Here is a 15916-nt window from a genome sequence, read left to right as displayed (position 1 = left end):
TTTAAAAAATAAAACAAGATTAAAAAAAGATTATACACTATGATCAAATAAGATTTATTTCAGGGATACAAGGATGGTTCATCACATGTAAAACAATAAATGTAATGCATCATATTAATAGAAGAAAAAACTGATCATATAAATGACTACTGGAAAAAGTTATAAAGTACAATATACCTTGACAATTAAGATTTGACTTATGTACCAAATAGGCACATAAGTTACTTTTTTTTACACAATAAAGTCCTATATAATAAACCCACAGTTAAGTCTATTGTCAGTGAAGAAAAATTGAAAGCTTTTTCCTCTCAAAACTGGTACTATTGTCAATAAAAAAAAATTGAAAGCTTTTTCCTCTCAAAACTGGAACAAGACAAGAATGCCCACTTGCTCCATTCTAATTCAACACAGTACTGAAAGTCCTGACTAATGTAATTAGACAAGAGTATAAAATAAAGGATCCCAAACTGGAAAGGAATATGTCCAATTGTCCCTTTTTGTGGGCAATATGAATATATACATAGAAAAACATAGAAAATCCACCCCCAAACCTCTTTAAGGTGATAAACAAATTCAGCAAAGTTGCAGGCCACAGAAATCAGCATACAAAACCTGTAACTGTTTTGTACTCTAAAACTGAGCAAACTGAGGCAGAAATTTAAAGAAAAAATTCAATTTACAATAGCTACATAAAAAAGAAACCTTATGAATATATCAAACCAAAGAAGTAAAGTATCTCTACAAGAAAATTATAAAAACCTGAATAAAAAAATTGAAAAATACACAAATAAATGGAAAACTATCCTTTATTTATGGATTAGAATAATCAATATAGCTGAAATGTCTATAGTGTCCAAAATAATCTACAAATTTAATGCAATTCCTGTTAAAATTCTAGTTACATTCTTCACAGATACAGAAGAAGCAATCATAATTTTTTTCTGGAATCACAATAAATCAACAAAACACTACTATATAAAAGTAAAGTTGGAGGCCTCTCACTATCTGACTTCAAAATACATTACAAAGCCATAATCACCAGCACGGCATTGACACGAAAACAGACATATACATAGAACAATGAAAGAGAATCTAGAAATAAACCCAACAATATACAGCTACCCGACTTTTGACAAAGTACACATGACAATCTAGTGTAGGAAAAAAGCATTTTCAAGAAACAGTGCTCGAAAAACCACATTATCTATCTGCATAAAAATGAACCTAAACCCTCATGTCTTATTGTTTATAAAACACTAGCTAAAAAAAGGATTAAATATTTGAACAAAAAGCTCCAAACCTTAAAACTACTGGAGGAAAACAAGATAGTGGAGTAGGAAAGGTTTTTGTTTGTTTGATTCTGAAAGAGATTTTTGGCTATAGAGAGCATGTGCTTGCCAGAGACAGAGAGAGACAGAGAGCAAGAAATCACCCACCATAGAGGATGGCCATACTGCAATCCCTTCTCCATTCTCTTCTCAGGATTGTGAGCATGCACTCATATGCATCCAGCATAAATTTTAAGCCACTGGGTTCAGTACTTGAACTGCGGTTAACTACATGGGAGTCCAGCAACATAACCATTAGCCATCTGCTGGTTACAAGAAAGAGTTTTTGAATAATACCCCTGAAGTAAGGAGTATTATTCATAAGTATCAAAAATAGATAGCTGGGATTACAGCAAATTAAAAAGATTCTACACAGCAAAGGAAACAAAAAAGAAAACCTACAAAACAGGATAAAATATTTGGAAAATACATTTTGGACATGAGATTTGACTAAAGAGACAACCTACAGAATGGAATAAAATATTTGGAAACTATACTTCAGATAAGGAACTGATAACTAAAATATATAAGGAACTCCAACAGTCTACCAAGAAAAAAAAATAAGCAAAAAAAAAAAAAAGAGCAATTGACTTAAACAGCAAACTCTCAAAAGAAGACATACAAGCAGCTAAAAAGAGAAGGGAAAAATTTTCAGCATCTCTTATGGTAAGTGAAATGCAAATCAAAACCACAATGAGGTAACAACACTTTTCCCAGTCAGAAAGGCTGTGATCTAAAATCAAAGATAACAAATTCTGGCAGGGTTTTGGAGAAAAGGGAACCTTGTACACTGCCAGTAGAAAAATAAGTTAGCATAACCACTGTTGGAAACATGGAGGTTCTCAAAAATCTAAAATTTGAATTACCATATGACCCAGCAGTTTCAGCTTTGGGTATTTACCCAAAGGACAAGAAATTAATCAAAAGGTATTTGCCTATTCGTGTTTATTGTAGCATTATTTGCAACAGCTAAATTATGGAATCAGCTTAAGTTCTTAAATTTGGTAACATTTACATAATGAAATATTAATCAATCATAAACAAAAATCCTGTCATTTGACATAAAGTAGATGAACCTAGAAGATATACTACTAAAGAAAATAAACCAGGCTATAAAAGACAAATACTGTTTGTCCCTTTTTAACATATACGGAGTATCTGCACCCTATGGTGGAAACTAAAGGTCTCAAAAGCACTGACACAGAGAGAGTAATGGTAGTAAAAAAACAATAAAAGCTGTTTGGAGAGTAGAGATGGGTGGGAAGTTCATGAGAAAAAACTTTTTTGAGAGAGATTGTTGCTATAGAGCACATGTGCTTGCTGGAGAGACAGAAAGCAAGAAATCTCCCCCCAATGGGGATGACCACACATCAATCCTTTCTCCTCCATTCTCCTCTTGGGGTTTTGGGCACACATGCACAAGTGTCCAGAATGAGTTTCAAGCTGCTGGGTCTGAGACTCTAACTGTGATGACCACATGGGATCCAGTATTTTGACCACTATGCCACCTGCTGGTACCAAGAAAACTGTTAATAGACATGAGAATTCATGGAAATGAGAAGAGGTTATGGGAGAACAGGAGGAGTAGTAATATAGACAATTTAATACTTATTTTAAAAGAAAGAGTAGAATAATTACCAAATGCGTGCAACATAATATGATGTTCAATATTGAAGATGAAAATGTATATATCCTTGATTTGATTATTATTCATTGTATGTATTTTTTTAAAATGTACTCTACAATGATATACATAAAAATTGTAAATCAGCAATGATAATTAAAAACTAAAACAAGGAAACACAGGAAAGTTCTCTGAGAGATAAAGCTATAGTATTAATGCAATAGAACTAATTATTTAGTTTTTGATGGGCATGGCATAAAGTATGCTTCCTTTTGAAAACTAAATAGGGGACTCATTGTAACAGTTGAGTAAACAACTAAAAATCATACTACCTTGTTATTTCTAATCACTGCCTCAGAATTCTTTTCTTGATAAAATGTTCTTGTTTGAACTCACATAAGAATTATTGCTTTTTCAATAGAGAATTAAGTTAGTCAACACTTAATGCCACATGGAAATTGTAGATTTTTCTCAGCTTTCAACCAACTGTTAGGTGTGGTTCCCTCAATTCTTTCCTTTCATATACCCCAAATCACTTAGACTCTAGTGAATTTCAAATGCAAGAAGAGGCAAATGCACTTTTCCATCTTGTCTCCAAAACTCAATGTAGATATCTGCTATAGTTTGGATAATAGTTTGCTCCACAAGGATTCATGTTTTGGAATCTGGTGCTCATATTAATAGCATCAGGGGTGGAGTCTAGTGGGCAGTAATTGTTTATGAAAGTAAAAAGATGAAGTCTAGTGGTCAGTGATTGAATCATGGAGACATTAGTCTCATAAATGGATTAATAATATCTCACAAGACAGTGAGTTCTAACTCTCATGAAATGGAACTTGTAGCAAGAGCAGGTTCTTATAAAAGGAAGATGGCTGCTTCCCGGCCTCTCCCCCAGTGCGCCTGTCTGCTATCCTCTCTATGTCTGTTAGTGACGTTGGGACATAGGCTGGCTTCACGCCAGCCCTATGCTTTTGGATTTTCCAGTCACCAGAATTGGGGTGTAAATAAACCTTTACATCTTTGTAAGGCACCAGTCCCAGGTATTTCTCTTAGCAGCACAGCAGTGGACTAAGACACCACCCCAGAGTCTGCTGTCCTTGCTCCCATCAGCTATGATGCTATTCTGACATATCAGGTCAGATAAAGACAAATTTTAAAAGAGCATTAAGTTATGTTTCTTAATGGAATATATTTGTAACATTACAGAATTAACCATATGCTTTTATTTTCTGTCTTCTGTTTTTTTTTTTGTTATCTTGGTACTCACTGATACTAGAAGGACTGCCCATCACATGATTAGTAGATACCTAGAGGCAGAAAACAACTCACCTGCAAGGGGCCTTCTCAGATGCAAACCAAGCAACGCAGAACCCAAGCCTCCAATCACCTTCCTTATCACCACCTGTCCTAATCACACCTGGACCAGGAATAGACAGCTAGGGACAGCTGCACTGTCCCTAGTTCCTTAAAATTATTTAAATTATTATTAGTTCACTAAACTTATTCACCAGTCAGTTCTAAGCCAGCATACCCTGGCTTGGCAGCTACACAGTAAAGGCTATTGCCACAGTTTCCCTCTGTCTACTTTATGGCTAACCCTGGTACTTCTCTACATGGTCTGCCAGGGCCAAGCTGTGTCTTCTTCTCTTGGGAACTGAGTAATGAACTGTTTGCAAAGGCAATCATCTCCTGATTTATTGACCCGACCCTACCTAAATATTAATAAAGCCTATGGAGCAATTACCTGGGAACACCAAGTAATTTCCACGTTGTTCAAGAGCACTTATCAGGTGTAGTGTAAAACTATATTTCTCACCGTTGTTGTTCAAGAGCGCTTATCAGGTGTAGTGTAAAACTATATTTCTCCATTTTTTTCCTTTGCTTTACTTTTCATTTTTTTCAATGCTATTTTTAGTGCCAGCTGTTTGGTCTAGTGGTTAAAAAAGTTGGATCCCACATAGTCAAGTGCAGTTTGAATCTTTGCCCCAGTAGTTTTAGAGACATGCCTGGTGCATGTGTGCATACTCCAAACCCTGACGGGATGAAGAAACAAAGGAAAAGGGATTGCAATGTGATTCTGCCCCATTGGGGGGTGCTTTCTCTCTTTCCTTTTTTCCTCTGTCTCTCTCTGGTGAGTGCATATGCCCTTTGGCAATTAAAATAAGCTTATCTTTTACTCATTGGGAAATATAATAATGGGGTTTAAGGAATATTTCTACATCATGATCATTGTGCTACAGAAGCTTTTTGATGAGATATTAGATAGTAAAGGGATTAAAATCCAGAAATTTGCCACTTTGAATTTCAGGAACTTGTAGAATAATATGAGTCACTCTTTCTGCCTGAGATACAGAAAGGCTGAGAATTAGTTCTTGAAGCCAGAATTCAAGGGTTTATGTGAAATCCATGCATAATTTTTTCATAATATGCATTTTTCCATGGACTCTTTGAAGAGCCCTTGTATATGTATATTTAAAATCTCACCTGGTAAATGGGTAAAGGCATTGTAGCATTTTCATACCAAAATAAAAAGGAGTGAACTGCTGTCCATGAAAAACTGCTGAAAAATCTAAAAGCCTTATGCTAAGAGGATGTAGTTAGACATGCATTTAAATAGCATTCTGGGGAAAGCAAAATTACAGGGATGGGGGTCAAATTAATATTCCCAGGGGCTGAGGGTAGTTTTTGAGAATAGTTTTGCTCACTTGGGTGATCATCTGGAAATTAGAAATAATTTAGAAACTATTTTTAGGAAATGGAGAATTTAAAGCACCATTTTAGGGCAAGTGTACAATAGAAAAAAGTCATTTCTTGGCTTTAAGTAGCAAGAGAAAGACATTTTTGTCAGTTCTGCAGAATCTGTTATCTAAAGTAACTTTGAGCAATTCTAAGCACAGTGTGAGAATTTTCACTTTTTTTAATAGGCTTTTGCCATAGGGCACTTGCACTCACCAGAGAGACAGTGAGAGGGAGAGTGAGAAAGCATTCCCCCCTGGGGACATGGCCACACTGCAATCCCTTATTCTGAATTTGCTCCCTGGGATTTTGGGCACATGTGCACACACATCTGGTGTGACTATCAAGCTGCCCTCCAGGACTCAAATAGTGGTCAGCTATGTAGGAGCCCAGAGCCCTAACCACCATACCACCTGCTGCCCCCTGAGGTTTTTTTTTTTTTTTTTTTTAATGGCAATAAGGGCCCTGAAACAAAGTAGGGCATTTTAAGGCAAATTAGTACAGGAAAAGAAGAGTGTAGATTTAGTATAGTTTGAGTCTAGGAGAGTATGGATACAGCATAGAATTGGTAGACATTGTACAAATAAAGATAGGAAAGAAAATAAAACCCTACCTTCTTCAGGTTAAAATTTTCACCATTTCCATGGTGAAAAGGAATTAGAAACACCAATCCTAAGATTTCATTGCCACACTTTCATAGTTTGCCATATCATTTATAATTAGAGTTAGTTACACACCAAATGGTCCGCTATACAATGAATCTCATTATATAGTGACATTCTCAGTTAAATTTTTCTAACTCCTCAAGTATAGCTTGACAGGATAATATGGATTACATGAGCCTCAAATAACAAATTCTCTCAATATTCTAGTAGGTAGAAATATGTATTTTCTCAACAAGATACAGTTTATCTGGCAGGGTTTTGTGTTACAGATTGACCTCCATGAGAGAGAGCTTAGTACATAGCCAGCTTAGCAAGCTCAGAGGAAATATAAATGAATCTACTTGAATTGGTCTGGGACTGGGCTGCTGAAATGATGTTGTTAAAGCATTTCTATTTCTTTTTCTTTTGATTAGACTTTGTGTTTACAAATAAATTAGTTAATCCTAGTAGAATTACTAATGGCTTTGTTTTCTAGCTATCTACTGAATGAATCAGTTTTCTCCAATTGTCTTGATAGCAATATAATGGATGGAGCCATAGTAGCCTCAGTCACCAAGTGCACATGTGAAATGGATTCAGAGTGGTACTTGGAAAGCAAATAGGAAGTCAGTGGGGACCCACAGTGCCAGCACAACCAATTCAGATCCTGATTTGACTTGCTTCAAATACATTCCCTTTACGCAGTACTGGAGAGGGAGTCAGTCAAATGTAACTGTAAAGAGAACTCCTTTATTGCAAAGATGGTGAGCTTAGAAGAATTCATTCATCCGCAAAGTCAAATGCTGAAAGTTGTACTTCCCCTTCCCCATCAGGCCTGTGTATGTAACAGTTTTGCCACACAGAACAGGATGCATGAGTGAGGAGGACTTGATGACCTTTCAGTTAGCAAAGTGGCTCAGCCATATGCCACTCAGTTTAGTACGTATGGATATTACCCTGAGTCTTGACTTCTACTTTTTCTTTTTAATTTTTTTTTTGAAGATGTTATTCCCAGAGGGCACATGTACTTGGCCAATGGCGCGAGGTCATGGTCTGATCTCTTTTTCTACATTTCTCTTTCTTGTCAGGATTTTGGACACACAAATACAGTCATCTGGGGTGCCCCTCAAACTAACAGGGTCGGGATTTGAATCATGTATTATCTGGTTTCCCATGTGCTGGTTTCAGCTGCTACACTGCAGAGTCAGTCATACTTGCTCTTTTAACATAGAAAACTCTATGTTTTTTAAGTTCAAAGACTGTCACAAATTTCTAAATAATACAATAATGGGCCTAGTGGCTCTCAACTGCTGTGTACTTACTTTTGGTTAGGTACTGTGATAATTCCCCCTCCCCCTCACACACACTTTAAAGTTTATTCCAAGACAAAGAGACAGAGAAGGAGTGAGAAACAGAGACAGAAACACAGCACTCCCAACATGTCTTAATGTTGTGATTCAACCTTAGACCCAGTCAGCTGGCCCGTAGCACAGGTACACCCAGCTACTCTGGGGCACGAACCAGACACCTTCCCATGTGGGTCTGCCACAGAGAACATCATGCATTTTACTGTTGTGCCACCACTCACCCCTGCAATCATGTCTTTATATGTGCATTATCTCACTTAATTCTAAAAAGAGTGACATGACATTAAATTAATCTCTAATTTTCAGATTTAAATAAATTAATCTTAAAGGAGTTAATTGTCTTGTACACGGGAATTTTAGCCTAGACTAGTTGGTCTACAGATTTTATTTTCTAGTCTGAACTACCTAATTACATGGCCATAATATTTTTTAAAAAAAGGTATAATGTAATAGTGCCAAATTTGGTTAGATATGAGTTTTTTATTCTAATGATTTTTCCTAGGTAACGAATTTTCTCTATGACATTTATTATAAGAAATAACAAATAAAATACACAAACTAAGTTTCTGTGGTATGATTTTATTTGTGTATATATATATATGTATACATTTCTTATTAAATCCTTCTTGATTCATGTACTGTTGGAGTAATTCTGTGTCAGTGAAAGCATAATTCAGTTTACCTATTTTCTTCATATATGGATAAATACACTCATCACATTTTAAAGAATACTACTTCTTAAATGAAATATTTATCATATGGAAATATTGTTAAATATTTCATGATCTGGGTAAATTACCCTAAGAAAAATCTTTCTAAGTTTTTGTTTTAATTCAGTACTGTTGTATACTGCAATAAAGCAAGTCTCATTAATTTTTTAATTTCCTATTGCATATAAAAGTTAAGTCTATATTATACTGTAGTCTAAGTGTACAATGGCATTATGTCTAAAAAATGATGTACATGCCTTAAATAAGAAATTACTTATTGCTAAAAATTACTAACAGTCTGAGCCTTCTGTGAGCTGTCATCTTCTTGCTGGTGGGCAGTCTTGTCTTGATGTGGATTGCTGCTGACTGATCCCGGTGATGGTTGCTGAAGGTCGGGGTGGCTGTGTCAATTTCATAATAACAGAAAACAATAAAGTTTGCTACATCAATTGATTTTTCTTTCACAAAAGATTTCTCTGTAGCATGAGATAGTTTGATACCATTGTACTCACAGTAGAACGTCTTTCAAAATTGTCATCTTCTCAAACCCAGCTGTTGCTTTATCAACTTGGTTTATGAAGTATTCTGAATCCTTTGCTGTCATGTCAACAGTGTTCACAATATCTTCTTCGGGAAACCTTTTTCCATCTCAAGAAGCCATTTTATTTGCTCATCCAAGAGAAGCAGCTCCTCATCTGTTAGTTTTATTATGAGACTGTAGCAATTTGGTCAGATCTTAAGGCTCCATTTCTTACTATTTTCTTGGCATTTCCACCACATCTGCAGTTGCTCACGTCCTGAAGCCTTAAAGTCATCCATGAGGGTTGAAGTTAACTTCTCCCAAACTCCTGATAATGTGGATATTTGGACTTCCTCCCATGAATCACAAATTCTTAATGTTGTGATTCAACCTTAGACCCAGTCAGCTGGCCCGTAGCACAGGTACACCCAGCTACTCTGGGGCACGAACCAGACACCTTCCCATGTGGGTCTGCCACAGAGAACATCATGCATTTTACTGTTGTGCCACCACTCACCCCTGCAATCATGTCTTTATATGTGCATTATCTCACTTAATTCTAAAAAGAGTGACATGACATTAAATTAATCTCTAATTTTCAGATTTAAATAAATTAATCTTAAAGGAGTTAATTGTCTTGTACACGGGAATTTTAGCCTAGACTAGTTGGTCTACAGATTTTATTTTCTAGTCTGAACTACCTAATTACATGGCCATAATATTTTTTAAAAAAAGGTATAATGTAATAGTGCCAAATTTGGTTAGATATGAGTTTTTTATTCTAATGATTTTTCCTAGGTAACGAATTTTCTCTATGACATTTATTATAAGAAATAACAAATAAAATACACAAACTAAGTTTCTGTGGTATGATTTTATTTGTGTATATATATATATGTATACATTTCTTATTAAATCCTTCTTGATTCATGTACTGTTGGAGTAATTCTGTGTCAGTGAAAGCATAATTCAGTTTACCTATTTTCTTCATATATGGATAAATACACTCATCACATTTTAAAGAATACTACTTCTTAAATGAAATATTTATCATATGGAAATATTGTTAAATATTTCATGATCTGGGTAAATTACCCTAAGAAAAATCTTTCTAAGTTTTTGTTTTAATTCAGTACTGTTGTATACTGCAATAAAGCAAGTCTCATTAATTTTTTAATTTCCTATTGCATATAAAAGTTAAGTCTATATTATACTGTAGTCTAAGTGTACAATGGCATTATGTCTAAAAAATGATGTACATGCCTTAAATAAGAAATTACTTATTGCTAAAAATTACTAACAGTCTGAGCCTTCTGTGAGCTGTCATCTTCTTGCTGGTGGGCAGTCTTGTCTTGATGTGGATTGCTGCTGACTGATCCCGGTGATGGTTGCTGAAGGTCGGGGTGGCTGTGTCAATTTCATAATAACAGAAAACAATAAAGTTTGCTACATCAATTGATTTTTCTTTCACAAAAGATTTCTCTGTAGCATGAGATAGTTTGATACCATTGTACTCACAGTAGAACGTCTTTCAAAATTGTCATCTTCTCAAACCCAGCTGTTGCTTTATCAACTTGGTTTATGAAGTATTCTGAATCCTTTGCTGTCATGTCAACAGTGTTCACAATATCTTCTTCGGGAAACCTTTTTCCATCTCAAGAAGCCATTTTATTTGCTCATCCAAGAGAAGCAGCTCCTCATCTGTTAGTTTTATTATGAGACTGTAGCAATTTGGTCAGATCTTAAGGCTCCATTTCTTACTATTTTCTTGGCATTTCCACCACATCTGCAGTTGCTCACGTCCTGAAGCCTTAAAGTCATCCATGAGGGTTGAAGTTAACTTCTCCCAAACTCCTGATAATGTGGATATTTGGACTTCCTCCCATGAATCACAAATATTCTTAATGACATCTAAAAGGATGACTTATTTTCAGAAGTTTTCCAATTTGTTTTACCCAGATCCATTAGAGGAATCACTATCTGTGGCAGATATAACCTTTGAAATGTATCTAAGTAGTAAAACTTAAAAGTCAGAATTACTCCTTGATCTACTGACTGCAGAATGGATGTCACATTACTATGTATAAACAACATTAATCCCCTTGCATATTTCCATCAGAGTTCTTGTGCATTGTTAATGAGCAGCAATTATTTGTTTTTTTTGTTTTGTTTTGTTTTGTTTTCTTATGTTAGGTTGATTTATAAGTGCTGCTCTGGGCAGTTACAGTTTGTTTACATGAGGAGGAGCTAACCCTGCACATACTCCACATGGCAATTAGAAGTCATTACAACAAGAGAAACCACATCCAGTCTCCTGCAGCCAACATGAAACAGCTGAGGAAGAGGGGAAATGCAGGGATCACGGTGGGGTTTGTTTCCTCTTGTAAAAGGAAAACATAACTCTTCAGGAATCTCAACAAGAGGAAAGGAGGATACTGTAGTAGGAGAAGATAACAGGATACAAAATTACATGTATTTCGACTCCAACCCTGTCCTTATCTCCTCCAAGACCAGAGATAGGAGACAGTTGAAACAAACAGGCAAGTCTGTAAAATTAAAGATAGAACCCCTACAACTTTGATTAAAATCTGAACTTGTTTTGCTTTAAAAACTTTAATATATGAAAAGGCCTGCTTTAATGACATGCTAGTCTGACCAGAAAATACCCAAATACCTTGTCAATAACATGCTCAAGTTGACAGCCAACACATGCTTCTAAACCCCTTCTGTGGAAGAGTACACATGCATTTTTTTAAACCAAAGCCACAAGGCTCAGGTGACTGCTAATAATACATATCCACCTGGTAACTAACCACTGTCCACCCAGAGGGGTGGGCAGGGCAGAGAAACCCCTAAATATTAACGAGGACCACAGCTCTAAACAGTCAACCTCTCAAACACTGCTTCCCCACTGCCCCTTCAGGAGAAGAGCCTTAATTCTAAACCAGACTAGTTGCCTGACTGTGACTACCAGTGACCAATATGGTTTTTTCCCTTAGAAAAACACACTTAACCACATACACCCATATATATATTTGTTTGCTTGTTTCACAATTAAATATAAAAATGTGTGTTATAAATGGAGGACCAAGCAGTAAGAACTTTTTCTTCTGTTAAGGTCAGATATTCATCAGTTTGTACTCTGGGCTTTATGTTCTGGGTAGGGTATATAGCCCCAAGCAAGAGAAGACCAGAGACCTCCTGAGAGGGAAAAATCCTAATGTAAGCAGTCAGCCTCAGCTACCACAAAGAAAATGGCCTCCCCCTCCTTCTCAAATAGCTTTACAACAGCTATGCCTGCTGGACAAGCATCCTGATTAAATGGCAGGAGTGTTAAGTGTACCCAACCTCCTCCCCACTAACACACTAGGAAGCTTCAGTGATGGGAAAACAGGCTAGAGATGAAGAGATTAAAATTGACCCCTCTATCCTGGCCAAAGAAAGCAAGATTAATTTGGCACAAAGAATATGAAAATACCTTGATATTCCACACTTTGAGTTACTATTGAGAAAATTAGGGTGGTGGGGAAGTGGGGCAGAGCTGGAGCAGGATGGGCTGGGAGGGGTTCAATGGCTGGAGGTCTAGTCCACTTAGTTTTTATACTGGAAGGTTTTGTCACTGGTTTCATTGAGAAGACATGTGCAGATGAGGGCTTCTGTCACTGAGAAGGGGTTGTGGTTCTCCGAGGGGTGCCAGTCTTCAAAGCAGTCCTTCTTCTCCTGGTCAACAGTCTGGGGAATGTGGATGCTGGTGCTATTATTGTCCACACCAGCATAAAAGTCATTAATGTTGGAGGTTTTGGGGAATCCAGTTGGGCACTGTGTGTTGTCCAAACCCCTGCTGGGATCACAGGTGTGGATGTGGTACTGGTGCCTCTTGCTCAGCTTTTGAATGATCTCCTCAATGTACTCAATCTCCTCCCTCATGGCCTTGGTGCTGAAATTGGTATGGCAGCCAGCAACACTCCCATTCTCAGGAATAGGCTTTGGGTCAAAAATTGCTATGACTTGAAAGTCTTCTCATTCACAATGCAGGGTGAAACAGATGATCTCCCATTCTGATTCCTTCACAAGGTCCTATTTGGAATTCTCACTGGGCAGGCATGACCTCACATTCATTCCCACAATCTTGATTCCAGCATACAAGCTGACCTGGTAGTGAGCATATATGTTATCCCTGCCATAGGCTTTGTTCGCTCCCACCTTGGGGCCCAGGGAAGCCATTGGAAGGCCAAACAAAGGGGTGTCCATCTGACCCCATCAGAGTATATTTCTGCTCCATCTCAATGAGCAGCAATTATTTGAAATATTTTTTTTTAATAGGTCTCAACAGTGATCTTAAAATATTCATCAAACTATATCATCCAGGCATTGTTGTTCCATTTACAGAGCACAGACAAAGCAGAGTTAGCAGGATTCATAAGGATGCTAGGATTTTTGGAATAGTAAATAAATATTTCTTCCACTTAAAGTCATTAGCCCCTAACAAGAGGGTCAGCTTGACCTTTGAAGCTTTGAAGCCAGGCATTGATTTCTATTCTCTAGCTATATAAGTCCTAGATGGTATCTTCTTTCAATTATAAGGTTGCTTTGTCTTCACTAAAACCTGTTGTTTAGTGTAACCTCCTTCATCTATGATCTTAACTATTGGGTCCATCAGGAAAGTCATGACACATTTTTGCACAAAAAAATATATCATAACTTTCCTGGTGACCTAATAGTTCATGAGGATGACCTTCTGCAGCTTCCACATCAACATTTGCTGCTTCCCCTTGCACTATTATGCTACAGAAATACCTTCCTTAAATGTCATGAGCCGACCTTGACTGGCTTCAGATTTTTTTCCTGCAACTTCCTCAACTCCCTCAGCCTTCACAGAATTGAGAAGAGTTAGGGCCTTGCTCTAGATTAGGCTGTGACTTAAAGGAATGATGTGTCTGATTTAATCTATCCAGACCACTAAAACTTTATCCCCATCAGCAGCAAGACAAATTTGTTTGCTTATTCATGTGTTCACAGAATAGGCCCTTTTTTTTTTTTTTTTTTTTTTTGCTTCAAGATACTCCCACTCACCACTTGGCTAACTGACACCACAGGCCTAGCTTTTAGCCTATCTTAAAGACTTAGAGACCATTGTAGAGTTAGGAATTGTCCTCAATTTAATATTGCTGTGCCTTAGGATATAGGGAGGCCCAAGGAGAGGAACAGAGACGTGTGAACGGCTGGTTGGTGGAGCAGTCAGAACACATACATCTTTTATCAATTTATCGTCTTATATGAGGGCAGTTCATGGTGACCCAAAACAACAATGCTAGTAACAGTAAAGACCACTGATTACAGTTCACCATAACTGATATAATCATGATGAAACATTTTGAAATATTGTGAGAATTACTAATATGTTACATAGATACATGAATTGAACACATACTATTAGAAAAATGGCACCAACAGACTTGCTTAATGCTGGGTTGCTGCAAACCTTCAATTTGTGAGAAAACATAGGAAAGCTTTTTCTTCTAGAACTCCAACATGAAGCCTCTCTTTCTTTTTCTACTTCACTTGACATCCATCTTACAAAATGGAATAAAACAAGTTTTCTGATAAAATTGGTTAATGATTGACACACATAAGGGATGGATGAGAAAGCAGGCATAAGAATGGAGAATTTGGACAAACAGACATCAAATAAAATGGACTGCTCAAAATTTCAAGGTGCAAATATTTTCATCTTAAAGAGAAGGGTAATGAAATTTGTGTTCTTTATATTCAATAATTGGACTTGCAGTATATTCTTGTTCTTAATAGAAATGATTAAGAGGCTACATAAGCCAATTAGTTTTTAATTAAAATGAAAAATAAAATTTATTAAAGTGCTACAAGCAACTTAATTATTTTTAACAACTGTATGAAAATGGGAATGATTTTTAATCACAGATTTTAAAAAGGGTGATTTGAATGTCTGCTATCTTCTTGACCCCTAAAAGAGTCTACCATTATCAGAATTTCATTTGCAATTGTAATAAATTCTATATGTGCTAATTGCTTACTGATTCTACTTGAAAACTAAAACCACTTATTTGGAAATAGGTCTGAAGTCAAACACCACGAACGCAAGGTCTCTGTGCATTTGTTTTCTTGCTTCTCTTAAATGATATCAATTTGACATGTCTTATAAAGGCCATGTTACAGGTGCGTATCTGGAGTATGAATGTGGAAGCTTTTATCATCTGCGTTTGATAGGTTAATTGACTATAATAGTCCTCTGGAACTTTAGATTTCACTTGAATAACACCAGGCAAACCATAGCTAGAAAGTAGCCCAACTCTGGCAAACACTGAGTCTGTGCTCCCACAGTTCTAGCGTGTGTGGATCTTCTACTGAAATACAACCTTGGCAATAGAGCCCATTTTGAATAAACCAAGCTACAGATGTGATCTAAGTAAGCTCTTAACAGTAAGAAAGAGAACACAAAAGTGTCAATTCTTTATGTAGCTTAATTGGTTTCTGTTCTGAAAGCAGAGTATTCTATCGAGAGACACCAATCAATTGCAATCCACTTAAAAATATCCATAAAGAGGGGCTGACAGGTGGCATGGTGGTTACGGGTGCTGGACTCCCACACTGTCAAACACAGGTCAAGTCCTGGACCTGGCAGCTTGCTTTCTCACTTCCCCTCTCTCTTTCTCTCTACTTAAATTAAAATAAATAAAAATAAAGTTAAATAAAGTAAATCTTTTTTAAAAAAGAAAAAAAACCCCACAAATCCATAAAGAAATCCAACATCAAGAAGAAGAGTAAGTTAAATAAAGTAAATCTTTTTAAAAAAAGAAAAAAACCCCACAAATCCATAAAGAAATCCAACATCAAGAAGAAGAAAGACTCCTCTATTGCTGCTGAGAACTATTGATTTCAAGGAAAATAAGAAATGAAGATTTTTTACTGATAATTAAGCCTCTAACGTCCCAGTCTCAGTGGAGAGGCAAG

At 36.5% G+C, this 15916-nt stretch overlaps 1 protein-coding gene and 1 pseudogene across 1 annotated transcript in view; both read right to left on the bottom strand.

Moving 5' to 3' along the window:
- The window catches only part of DOK6 (docking protein 6), a 293919-nt gene that overhangs the window by 139196 nt on the left and 138807 nt on the right, over window positions 1–15916 (bottom strand). The window lies entirely within an intron of this gene.
- Window positions 12521–13211, bottom strand: LOC102499565 (glutamine synthetase pseudogene; annotated as a pseudogene).

The sequence above is a fragment of the Tupaia chinensis genome, unplaced genomic scaffold, assembly GCF_000334495.1.
Source record: "Tupaia chinensis unplaced genomic scaffold, TupChi_1.0 Scaffold000206_1, whole genome shotgun sequence".
In the NCBI taxonomy this organism is placed as follows: domain Eukaryota; kingdom Metazoa; phylum Chordata; class Mammalia; order Scandentia; family Tupaiidae; genus Tupaia; species Tupaia belangeri.
This window is presented reverse-complemented; position numbering and strand designations above follow the sequence as displayed.